Source organism: Helianthus annuus, chromosome 15 (genome assembly GCF_002127325.2).
Source record: "Helianthus annuus cultivar XRQ/B chromosome 15, HanXRQr2.0-SUNRISE, whole genome shotgun sequence".
Lineage (NCBI taxonomy): Eukaryota > Viridiplantae > Streptophyta > Magnoliopsida > Asterales > Asteraceae > Helianthus > Helianthus annuus.
Window position 1 is genome coordinate 120,955,147 of NC_035447.2, and position 10,228 is coordinate 120,965,374.

A 10,228-nucleotide genomic window follows, 5' to 3' on the forward strand; every position below is an offset into this window, starting at 1 on the left:
TTTGTGAATAGTATATGAGGATATTTTGGTAATTTCTTTGTGTGTTCTGTTTGTTGGCATCTATATGTGTCCATATATCATCTCTCCACCCCAATTTCATCTCAAAACGCTTACACCAACTCACCATCACCGCTCCACCATCTATCTCCGGCACCACCAAATCTGGCCACATCTCCACACTCCTTTAACCCTTTCCCCCACAACAATTTCGCCAAAAAACCTACTTCACAACACAGACCGACATCATCTCCGGTATGACACCACCATCGCAAACACCGCCATCATCTCCGATCGCACCACCACCACTGATATATGTTCAGAAACTGTCTAGTTTCATTTAAAAGGTAAGCACTTATCACTCCATTAAAAATCAAACTTTGTGAATAGTATATGAGGATATTTTGGTAATTTCTTTGTGTGTTCTGTTTGTCGGCATCTATACGTGTCCATATATCATCTCTCCATCCCAATTTCATCTCAAAACGCTTACACCAACTCACCGTCAATGCTCCACCATATATCTCCGGCACCACCAAATCTGGCCACCTCTCCACACTCCTTTAACCCTTTCCCCCACAAAAATTTCGCCAAAAACCCTACTTCCCAACACAGACCGACATCATCTCCAGTATGACACCACCACCGCAAACACTGCCATCATCTCCGATCGCGCCACCACCACTGATATATGTTCAAGGCTTAAACCTTATACTTGTAGACCAATTTTCTCACTTACTCATCCTTTGTAATTTGTATACTCTTCCTTTGTATTTCCATTCTACTTCTCTTATTTGTACTCCTCCTATGTAATCATAACACTTATCCTTGGACCTAAGGGTCTTGTTATATCAATAATGCATACTTAATTACCACCACATAATAGTTGTAGCAACAACTTGTATGTAAAAATGATTGTTATTGTATAAAAGGAAACTTTAAAAATAATTGTATATAGATAACTAGGTTAATGCCCGCGTAATACGCGGGTTCAACCAAAACCATATTATTTACTTTGAAATGTAATATTCTGTACAAACGCATACATTGGAAGAAACATATATAATCTCGCTACACACTCAAGTTATATAAAGCCCCTCTCTTACACATCCACCACTTGTCGCATAACGCCCCACAAGGGGCTTTTTGACTACACATGGCCTAAGCAAACAGGTCAAAAGTACACATGTTTGTATTCATTCTCAAACTAATATAACTTAGTTCACCATCAAGGTATACTCGCATCATTATCTTTTTCATAGACTCATGCTTTACCACATCTTTTCGACACAAACCCATCATCAGACACATTTATATCACATCGTTAACAAAAGTGATGAACGCCGATCAACAACCCTAACAAACTCATAAATATGATTCTTGGGTGGTGCGACCACTAGAACATCAACATTAGACGTTCCAACTTCAGGTAAGGAATACACACCTTCAACATCAGCCTATAAATAGATAGAGTATGTAAAAACATTTTGAACACTTTTGAATAAATGTAATTACAATATTCATCATGAAAGAACCACCGATTCCATGTTTACCTAAACGCATGTAATCTCATTTACCAAATGATCTAGTAACTAATGTAAAACGAAACTTAACAAATAGCGAATGATCAGTTCAGGCATTCTTTCACACTCACCACCGATTTCAGAATTCTGCAAAGATCGTTGCGTTTGCGCACCCCATAACCTAAAAAACAGAAAAACCAATTACTTATCAAAAAAAAAAAAAAGCAAGTAACCTGTTAAAAAGAAATTCATCACCATCCATTCCAAATCAAATTTAACAGTTCACCCTTAACCGTATTTCAACTATAATTCATCTTTAGAGCCAAATAAAATTTGATTTCAAAATATGATAAATTTATGTTCGACAATAGTTAGAGGTCAAGGTTATCTTATTCAAATTCAAAACTAATACAGGTCCTATAATAAAACTAACAACATACTACTTTTATGTTATATCTTTTAATTGGGAATATTATGTGTCTAACGTAACTTTCTTAATACATTACAAATTTATTTAATTCTAGAAAGTAAAATTCATGTGTTGATGGATTTAGAGCTTCTTTTATATGAGAAAGCATGATCTCAAGATCCACATCCCAAACACCAAACCCGTTCAAAAGATGTGATAATAACTCACAAGAAAATAAATTTCGAATAAACACAACTCTAAAAATACCTTTTTGTCTTTGCTTTTCTATCTCCTCCTTATCAAGCCTTAACCTCTCTCCCTATCTTGCTGCTCAACTTGAAACTCATAATGTTAGATTATTATGTTAATTTGTTGCAATAAAACACATTAGTAATGGTGGTAAATGTAGCTCAGTAGGCCAACTATGCAGAAGAACTATCTCGATGTAGTATAATTGGTCAAAATACATCTCAAGGTGGATTTAACGAAGGTTTTATTTATGCATACAATTAGATAAAAATTTCTGTATAAAAAGGTTGATTTAGGATTTTTTTTTGAATCTATAATGGGTCAGAGAAATAAGAAACTAAACTCGAAGGGGTCAAACTGGCTGAACGGGTTGAACGTCGTTTGAATTATATAACTAATGCGTACAACTTCTTATATGATTTTATGCAATAATTAAATTTATTACAAATAAAAGACATTTGCTTTGCGGAGAGAAAATCATTTCCATCTCAGCATCATATATATATTTCATACATATCTTACAAAGATATGATTATATTTGAAGGTATAAAGATAGAATTTTGTTTCTAAATTGTACGGAAGGAACGATCTTAATTGGCATGTTGGCTTCGTCTTGTAAATTAAAAGTTATAGATAATTTAATAATTTCGAATGATTGTTTATTAAAAACTTGATACTTACTTGACTACTGAACAACTTCCTCAGTAAATGGGTGCCAGTAACGCATTGCAACATAGACATTAGCAACCACTTTCTTTGCTTCAAGTGGCATTTTAAGAGCATCAACCTACAAAAAAACAACAATGTTAAGGTAATCAATATTAACATTACAAATTTTCTGATGAATAAATACCAATAACCAAGAATTCCAGCAGGTCATATATAATATATGTTGACTGCTCATTTGTTATCTTTCTCAGAGGTCAACTGTTATGGTTCTATTCGAGATGAACCGGATCTCCAAGAAAACACAAGGAAGAAGAGAATATGAGATAACTTTTTCTGATGATCCATTAACGAAAATCAAAGGGAATTTAAATACATCAACTTGGAAATGCAAATATGGTAAATGGAAAAATACTTTCAAAATAAACAAGGAAATAAACTACTTTCAAGGATAGCCACTTAAAAGTCCAATGATTCCTCTCCATAAATATTGCCGTGAGTGCATGTCTTTCTAAATTGAGATAGCAATTTCCATATTATTATCTTCTATTAGTTGAGAAAACGAATGGGCTTGCTGATGACACGCTTGGGTCGAGACTGCATGGTTGGGCCAGTGTCACTTACATGGGTCGTAACATTATCCCGCCCTTCGAAAACGGCCTTGCCCTCAAGGCCGGAACCATCGTCTAACTGCACTGTAGCTATAAAATCTGGGGGTAAGGGAGTGAATTCTGACTGCCAGTCTCCTTTGCAAGCACGTAACAACGAAACATGAAATACTGGGTGGATACGGGAGCCCGGTGGTAACGCCAAACGATATGCAACTTTCCCGATACGTTCAATGATCATGAAAGGACCATAGTAACGACGACTTAACTTTTCGACACCCCGATAAGCTACCGACTGCTGCCGATACATGCGTAAACGAAGCAACACTAAATCACCGGCCGAAAATTCTTTGTCCTGGCGGTGTTTATTAGCTTGATCTGCCATCCGTTGTCGGGTTATTTGCAGCGTGGATTTTAGCAGGTCCAGTACTCTTTGGTGTTCAAGTAAGGTTTCTTCGATCGTGGTGGCTCTATTTTTGTCGAGCGTATAGTGGGGTAAAGAAGGTGGCGGTCGCCCATAAAGTGCTTGGAACGGGGTCATGTCGATGGCACTATGGTGGCTCGTGTTATACCAAAATTCAGCCAGGTATAAGTATTTGGTCCAACGGTTTGGTTCATCGCATGCGAAGCATCTTAAGTAACTCTCCAATGTACGGTTAACCACTTCGGTTTGGCCGTCCGTTTGAGGATGGTATGCACTAGAATGCAAGAGAGTAGTACCCACGGAGTTGAATAATTCTTTCCAGAACTTGCTTACAAAGACGGGGTCGCGGTCTGAGAGTATGCTTTTAGGGAGACCGTGTAACTTATAAATTTGATCAAGGAATATGGTGGCAAGGGAGGTGGCTGTGTAGTTTGGCCGTAACGAAATGAAATGTGCGAACTTGGTGAGCCGATCAACGATGACCCAAATGGCGGTTTTTCCGTTTGATGGGGGTAAGTTGGTGATGAAGTCCATGGATATTTCCTCCCAAACTTGGTTAGGAATGGGCAAAGGTTGGAGCAGACCATAAGGTTTTTGTGTAGAATACTTGGTTTGTTGACACACCTTGCAATTATTAATATACTGTGTGACCTCATCTCTAAGGTTAGACCAATAAAAGGAACATTTAATCCTCTTGATAGTAGCTGTAATACCTGAGTGTCCCCCGACTTTGCTGGAGTGGAACTCATGTAGTAGCTTGAGCCGTAGGGAAGGGATGATTGGAATGAAAAGCTTAGCATCACGATAAATCAACCCGTCATGCAACTGTTGATTCGGGTGTTGGTCCGGAGATTCCGCAATTTGCCGAATCATGTCTCGACCTTCTTTGGTAGTTGTATAGTAGTCTCTGAGTTCATGTAACCACGGAAAATAGGGTGCAGACAGTGTGAGCAGTTGTGGATCGGTTACTCGACTTAATGCATCTGCCACATGGTTTTCTTTACCCGGTTTGTAATAGATTTCAAAATCATACCCGATCAGTTTGCTTGCCCATTTGTGTTGTTCTGGTGTTTGGATAACTTGCGTCAAGAGATGCCGTAAGCTACGTTGGTCGGTAAAAACACGAAATCGGCGACCCAATAAATAATGTCGCCATTTTTTTATGGCTTCGGTGATGGCATATAACTCACGGATATAAGCCGAAGCGGCTTTCATTTTTGGACTGAGCTTCTTGCTGAAGAAGGCGATAGGCTTGTCTTGTTGAGATAAAACCGCACCGATGCCATAATCTGATGCATCTGTGGTCACATCAAAAACAAAGGTAAAATTAGGCAATGTTAGTGTAGGTAATTTTACCATTGCCTGTTTGAGTTTCTCAAATGCAACTTGAGCTGCTGCAGACCACAAAAACTTTTGATTGCCCTTTAGTAGATCTGTAAGTGGGCCGGCAATATGAGAGTAGCTCTTCACAAACCGTCGGTAATACCCTGTCAAACCGAGGAACCCGCGAAGGGTTGTTTGTGATGTAGGCGTTGGCCATTTTTGAATGGCGACAATTTTTTCAGTGTCGGTGGAAACACCTAATTGGGATATGACATGACCAAGATAATTGATTTCTGCGACTCCAAACACACATTTAGATAATTTAGCATAGAATTGATGGGTTGCAAGGGTTTGGAAGACCTGGTGAAGATGTGCAACATGTTCCGACTCCGATTTGCTATAAACAAGTATGTCGTCAAAGAAGACTAATACAAACCGGCGAAGAACATCACTAAAAATATCGTTCATTGCAGCTTGGAACGTGGAAGGAGCATTCGATAACCCGAATGGCATAACAAGGAACTCGTAGTGACCATCGGTAGTGCGAAAAGCCGTTTTTTGCGTATCCTCTGGCGCCACTCGAATCTGGTGATACCCGGCTCTTAAATCCAGTTTAGAAAATATTTTAGCACCATGTAATTCATCGAGGAGCTCATCCACAGTTGGTATAGGAAATCGGTCCCGGATGGTGAGGGCGTTTAGCGCTCGATAGTCAACACAAAAACGCCAAGTGCCATCTTTTTTGCGGACTAATAATACGGGGGATGAATATGGGCTTGTGCTTGGTTTAATGATCCCTTCCGACAACATATCCTTGATGAGATTAGACATGATCTCCTTTTGGTAGTAAGGGTAGCGGTACGGACGAACGTTAACGGGTTGGCTGTTGGGATGTAGATGTATGTGGTGGTCGTGTTGGCGAGGTGGGGGCAAGATGGACGGGGTCTGGAATACATGGGAAAAAGTTTGGAGTAGGGTTTGGATGTTTGGGTTGGGGTGTGGAGGGGTGATTAGAGTGGGTGTGTCAGGTTCGTGTTGAAAAATTAGGGTGTGCATGGATGCGATGGCATCCTTGTGGAGAAGATGGTGTATGTTAGTGGAGCTTGCGGGAGACGATATAGGTTCACCGGTGAGTGTAATACTATTTCCCTGGTGTGTAAAGGAGATCGATGGGACCGAGAAGTCTGCCATAATTTTACCCAAGGAACTCAACCAAGCCATTCCCAAAACTATGTCAGCCCCTTCTATGGGAAGAACGAATAACGGGATGTGAAAAGGATGTTTGGCTAGAATCAATGTAACCTCAGGACAAAAGCCTGCACAACTTATTAACTCACCATTTCCTATCATTACTGAAAAGGGTTGGATAGGATTCACCAGGAGGTTTAGGAAAGATGCCACCCGTGGTTGTACAATATTATGAGTGCTCCCCGAATCAATTAAGATAGATACTGAATGACCCGCAATAAGGCCCGTGACCCGTAACGCCTTTGGCGATGCCACACCGAGTAAAGCGGCAGGTGACAACGAAAGGAATTGTTTGTGAATTATAGTGTCCGATTGAGATTGAGTCGGTTGCTCCGTCTGTGGAAGTTGATCTTCACTGAAATCAATCAGCGGCGGTGGTTCATAAGGTTCGTCATTGTCAACTATGAGATGAAATTGAGGAGGATTGCATCGGTGACCGCGGTGATACTTCTCTGGACAACGAAAACACAACCCGGCGGCTTTTCGTTGTTGAAGGGCTTCATGAGATAACCGGTTAAAGGGCAAGGTTTGGTTGGTGATTGTGGGTGTCGGTAATATTGGTGGTGTGGAGGTGTTTGTAGTGGATGGTTTGGGAGTAGTGGTGGGTGGGATTGGTGGAAGGGAAACAGTAGGTGTTGCACGAAAAGGAGGGTTTAGTTTAGGACGATATTGGATGTCACCAAGCTTGTCGTCAACCAATTTTGCTAACCCAACAGCTTGGGCAAGAGATTGGGGTTTATGGATGGCTAATTCTTTTTGAATATCCTTGCGGAGGCCCGACAAGAAACAATTGAGCAATGCGTCCGGTGGAAGGCCAACGACACAATTACTTAGCCGTTCGAACTCCGTAATATAAGCGGTGACTGTGGAGGTTTGGCAAAGCTTGAAAAGAGCGGCCTGGTGGTTTTCATATGAAGATGGACCAAATCGGATTTCAAGCATACGGGTGAATTCATCCCAGGTGGTTAGGAGTTTGTTGTTGTGTAGGTATATATACCAACTAAGTGCCTCTCCGGACATGCTAAAAGATGCTATGGTTAGCCGTTGTGAGGGATCGGTCTTGTAAAAAGCAAAGTACTGCTCAGCTTGGAACAACCAATCCAGTGGGTTTGTGCCGTCAAATGTCGACAGAATCAGTTTGGGGGGTCGTATTTCGAGGTTGTTTTCTGGTAGGGGTGGTTTCGAAGAAGATGGCTTAGAATCTGTTTTGGTTAGGGCTGCAATCAAGAGAGTTGTTTGCTCAGCTTGAGCTGCGATTTGGGTTGTGAGAGCATCAATCTTTAGAGAATTTTCTTTGGAACTGGATGAGAGTGCTTCAGCCAAGGCGGCGATGGACTCTTCCATGGTTGGATTTTCACGACGCGGAGGCATTGACGTACGTGAATGAAAGCACCAATGTTATGGTTCTATTCGAGATGAACCGGATCTCCAAGAAAACACAAGGAAGAAGAGAATATGAGATAACTTTTTCTGATGATCCATTAACGAAAATCAAAGGGAATTTAAATACATCAACTTGGAAATGCAAATATGGTAAATGGAAAAATACTTTCAAAATAAACAAGGAAATAAACTACTTTCAAGGATAGCCACTTAAAAGTCCAATGATTCCTCTCCATAAATATTGCCGTGAGTGCATGTCTTTCTAAATTGAGATAGCAATTTCCATATTATTATCTTCTATTAGTTGAGAAAACGAATGGGCTTGCTGATGACACGCTTGGGTCGAGACTGCATGGTTGGGCCAGTGTCACTTACATGGGTCGTAACATCAACCACCTCCAATTGAAGCATACCCTTCTTTACTGTTGGAGAATATATGAAATCGACTAAGCACCTACTGATAGATTTTAGTGTGTTAGTAGCAAGTCAACCATACTTTTAATGAGAGCAAGTGCTTCGTTGATGGTGTAACTAAAAGCACCAGGGCCACCCTTAGTTCTAAGAAAGTCATGTTCAGAAGCATTTTCATCACTATTACCACACAGAGATGATAAATTACCTGAAATGGGATTAGTTGTATAAATAATAAGCATATTTTGACAATAAACATTATTCTCATAAGAAAATGTAAATGAAAATAGCATTCTAAATATATCTTTACCACCTTTAATGAAGAGTTTTAATGCACATATAACTCCTGATGTTGAGTACCACAGATGTGGTTTATCAAAAGATTCACCGTCATCTTTTAAAGAACTTCTCTTTGAAAACATATTTATAGAATACAGAGTTAGATCAATGTTTGGGAATGCAACTATCAGATTCATATTTTTTTTATAAAATGTAAAAAATGCATATCAACATGAGGTACGGTTTTTGGTTGGTGTATTGTTACTATGATTCAATTATTGTAGTAAATGCAACTATCAGATTCATATTTTTTTATAAAATGTAAAAATGCATATCGACATGAGGTACGGTTTTTGGTTGGTGTATTGTTAATATAATCAAATGATCGCAGTAGTGAATAGTACTTACATAGGCACCATTGGTACATTTATACACCGTGATATAGTGTGTTCAAGTCTTGATGCAGCTAGTGTCACACCCCCAAAATACCACGCACGGAATCACTGCGGGGCGTGTGACGTACCAGGATCCAAGCCACCAATCACGTTGAACTCATAAATATAATTAAAGAAAACTTTCATTGATGTGCGTGAAGTGTGTTATATTTTTTATGAGTATTTAAGCCCTTTTTTTACACTTTTAGCCAAGTTTTAAATTTATAAAACACGATATTCACTAACACTAAACACACATATGGGCAAGTGCACCCATCGTGGACGTAGTATAGTGTTGGTAAGATACCGAGGCCGTCCAAGGACACAAGAGCTTTTAATACCGGTTTATCCTCAACGTCTAATCAAATCAAAAAGTTAGAAAAATGTTTTAAACTAAGAAAAATAAAAACTAACTAAATGCTGAAAATAAAAATAAAATAAAAACAGATAGACAAGATGAATCACTTGGATCCGACACGTGTATTAGTATAACCTTTGATTATTTTTGCACTTTTGCACTTGTTTAAGAGATTATCTTAGTTATTGTAGTAGGCCCCTCTTTTGAAGGCGACGTTACCCTCAACCCAGTAGTTTGAGTCAGCAAGGATACAATCCTAAAGGGTCGGATTATTGAAAGATAATGAATTAAGTTATTAATGCAAATTGTGGTAGGCCCCGCTTTTGGCGGTGACGTTACCCTCGGCTAAGTAGTCTGAGTCAGCAGGGATACAGTCCTAAATAGCCGGGTTATAATATTAATAGTAGTTAACTTATGAGGGGGTCAAAGAGTTTGGATCCCCGCCATCCAATACCTATGGGCATTGAAGGAGATCCTACTAAATTTGACCCAGGTCCCAAGTAGGACCTCTAAACGCTGAACAAGGGCAAGACCCTTACCAAACCGTTCCCTTAACCCCCGACCAGGTAGCCAACATACCTCCATATAGACCGTGGAGATATGAATGGTGAAAATCTTTTATTTTATATAGACAGTAAAATAATGCCAAGACACCACGGACAAACGATAAGGAAAGATCACCTTCAACATAAGTAACTAGTTATTAAAGTCATTAATACAAAACCAAATAAAAAGTGCAAAAGATTAAAAATAAAAAGTATTATACTAAACACTTGTCTTCACCAAGTGATGTAAGAGACTTAGGCAAACATGGCCTTGATTGTCAAGAACTCTTACGATCAATCTTGGATCCCGAGACGACTCACACACTCTACGATGGACAATGGATGATGGTGGTGGATGATGGTGTTATGGT

At 39.5% G+C, this 10,228-nt stretch overlaps 1 long non-coding RNA gene across 1 annotated transcript; it reads right to left on the reverse strand.

Moving 5' to 3' along the window:
- Window positions 1-1,540: 1,540 nt before the first annotated feature.
- On the reverse strand, window positions 1,541-3,069 carry LOC118487246. The gene is made up of 3 exons (XR_004880949.1): window positions 2,860-3,069; window positions 2,197-2,256; window positions 1,541-1,701 (listed from the first exon to the last, which is right to left on the reverse strand). It is a non-coding gene; the product is annotated as an uncharacterized LOC118487246 (long non-coding RNA).
- Between the last annotated feature and the right edge of the window lie 7,159 nt (window positions 3,070-10,228).